Source organism: Glycine max, chromosome 10 (genome assembly GCF_000004515.6).
Source record: "Glycine max cultivar Williams 82 chromosome 10, Glycine_max_v4.0, whole genome shotgun sequence".
Taxonomy (NCBI): domain Eukaryota; kingdom Viridiplantae; phylum Streptophyta; class Magnoliopsida; order Fabales; family Fabaceae; genus Glycine; species Glycine max.
Window position 1 is genome coordinate 9068583 of NC_038246.2, and position 2752 is coordinate 9071334.

Consider the following 2752-nt stretch of genomic DNA (forward strand, 5'->3'; position numbering starts at 1 on the left):
AATCTTTAACTGTAGGTAAAAGTCAATTTACTTGTACCTACGGTCTTCTGTAGGTAAATGTCATATAATAATAATAAAACTAGTTCCTAATTACACTCTTTTTTTATTATAATTTTTAATTAAATTATATACATGAGCTTATTATTATGCTACACAAAGTTAGAGATCTGCTGCAACATGGCCTTTGAAAAGTTACAACAACCTGCAAAAGGAGTTACATCATGTATAACATATAAGAAACTGAGCAAGTGGACAATTTCCATTCAAATATACATAATGTTCAATAGAAATAGGAGAGAAAGAGAACCTTCTCATTTTGTGTAAACAAGCAATCTAGCAGAAGGGTGCGATCATCAACATTTAATGCTTGCTTAAGACAGTAACAAACATGCTATTACTTCAATGATGACTCCTTCACCCAGCAAGCCAACCAATTCCAACCCAAGAAGATTTTATTAGGCTATAGCAACAACTTTCTGATTTCCTTTATAATCGTTTACTATCTCAGAGAACCATAGTTTCAAGAGACAAATACATCAAATGTTTGAAATCTTGTTTGAGAATCACATCATTCACACTAATGATCACAACGAAACTGGTAAACTGGATCTTACAGGCAACTAATTTAGCAACAAATATTAAAATAACAAAAATTAAGTGCAACATTGTTAGAATTACTCTTCCATGGCATGATTCTCCTCTGATTGCTGTTGGGAAACCTTGACTTTGATCTTTGGTAAAGTGAGAGATGGATCCTGTTGAAGCACATAACGAGCTTTGACCAAACTGATGCCCTACTCCAACTCCTTCACTGCCTCCTTCAGCAATTTTTCCTTTTTTCCTTTCATCTTATTGAAGTTTTTACAAAATTTCAGTAAAAGGCCAAAAGAAAATACGAAGTAAACCTTTTCAATATACATATATACAAGTTAAGTCAAAAAAGACTTGTTCTTATGGTGTCTCTCCTCCCTCGAGACTCTGATCTTATCAATCTTAGGAATGGCCTTGAGGACATTCTCCGCAAGATTCCTGTCATATCTTTCAGGCCTATTTCTCTTTCTCTCAAACTCAAAAGTTGAGTCCTAAAACAAAAATATAACAACTGTGAAGTTTTCCCAAATCACGGCAATTAAATTAAGCAGGTATATGATATCCAAGTAATTACCTGTGTCATATCCTTTCCATGCACTCAACGATATGCCTTGGTCCATTTTACCTTACGAGGATTTCTCTTCATTTTAAAGTTCTTGTGGCATTTAGATCTACAAAACCGAAAAATCTGCAAAACAAAAAAATAAAGAATCATGAGGAACCTGAGCCACCACTTTAAAATAGTAAATCTCAACTGATCGAACAAGAACAATCAATTACATAATTACTAATTCTGAAGTAGCATTTACAGAAAAGGACCAGGGGAAGGTTCGACTAACTTTTTAAATATTTGATCTTTCATAAAAGAAGAAATTCTTTATGATGAATTGAAGATTATTCCAAAGTTAGCAAGGAGTGAACTTCATTTGTACCTTTGCATCATTACGAACAAACTGGATTCCATGTCCAGGGTATATGGTTGAAGAGCAAAACCAGCATTTCTCCAATCTCATTGTGCCTCAAACTAGAGCAGCACTTCACTAGAAAAGAAGAAGAAAAAGGTCCAAAACAGAAAACAATAATGAGGAACATATAAAATATTATTCAAAAATTGAAATACATATTCTTAGGTCCTGCTCCTATCATCAAATTAAACTACCGCAAGCAGAAATCTCATCAGTTGAATAACCTAGGGAATCAAAGAATACGACAGGGTCAACATGTATTAGATGACTATCATATGCAATAGAAACTATTAATTAGTGAACAATTAACTTCCAATAGAATGAATCCCTTGAACTGCCAAAAAAACACTACTTCTCAGAACCCTAAAAAGCACAGAAAATTAACAACAATAAAAAGTGCATCTTCATGAAGCTTCTACTGCAAGCTGTGGTTCTATTAAAGCTACCAGTAGCCAAGTGTTTTCCTCTGTGTTACAACAGTATATAATCCTTTTATCCTACTTAGGATCAATCTAATCTTGACTATAACATTAAAAAATGTATAAAAATACAATGATGAAAGCATTAAGAAAATTGATATAACATTGTTCTAACTATATTATCGACGCAATTGGAATTAAAATGTGAGTTTGGAAGGTGTGGCTTTGCACTTACAGGACTTCTACTGCTGCTGCTACGGCTGCACTCCGATTCTGTCCACGCTGCAGTGGTGGTGGATTCAGAAGAGGAAAAACTGAAAACGCCCTAATTCTAAAACCCTTTATTTTGTTTTTATTATTTTTAAAGGGTTCATTGTGGGTTAACCCGTTAAAATATTTGACCCGAATAAACTCAACAAGTCTCACCCAATTACCCAACTGAGAACGGGCTTTCCCAAGCCTAATAACAAGGCCCAAAGTAAATAGTGTGTGTCACAATGAAATCTGCTCCACATTCTTTTACCGGGGTCCGGGGATGGTCCAATTAAGTGAAGCATTATTTAGTTTTTCAATAATTTGAGGTCGATTATAGTATACTATTAATTTTAATATATCAAAATTAAAGTTATATATTTTTATATGATATTTTGCCTACACTATGCTTCTGTAGGTAGTAATTCTTTTGAGTTTTACCTACACTAATCAACCATAGGCACAAGTTTTTTGGAGTTTTACCTACACAACATAGTTGTAGGTAGAAGTATTTTTTTAGTTTTA

The 2752-nt window shown here is 33.6% G+C and overlaps 1 pseudogene; it reads right to left on the reverse strand.

Annotated features, from left to right (window-relative positions):
* Window positions 1-434: 434 nt before the first annotated feature.
* On the reverse strand, window positions 435-2247 carry LOC100789130 (probable ribosome biogenesis protein RLP24; annotated as a pseudogene).
* Window positions 2248-2752: the final 505 nt, after the last annotated feature.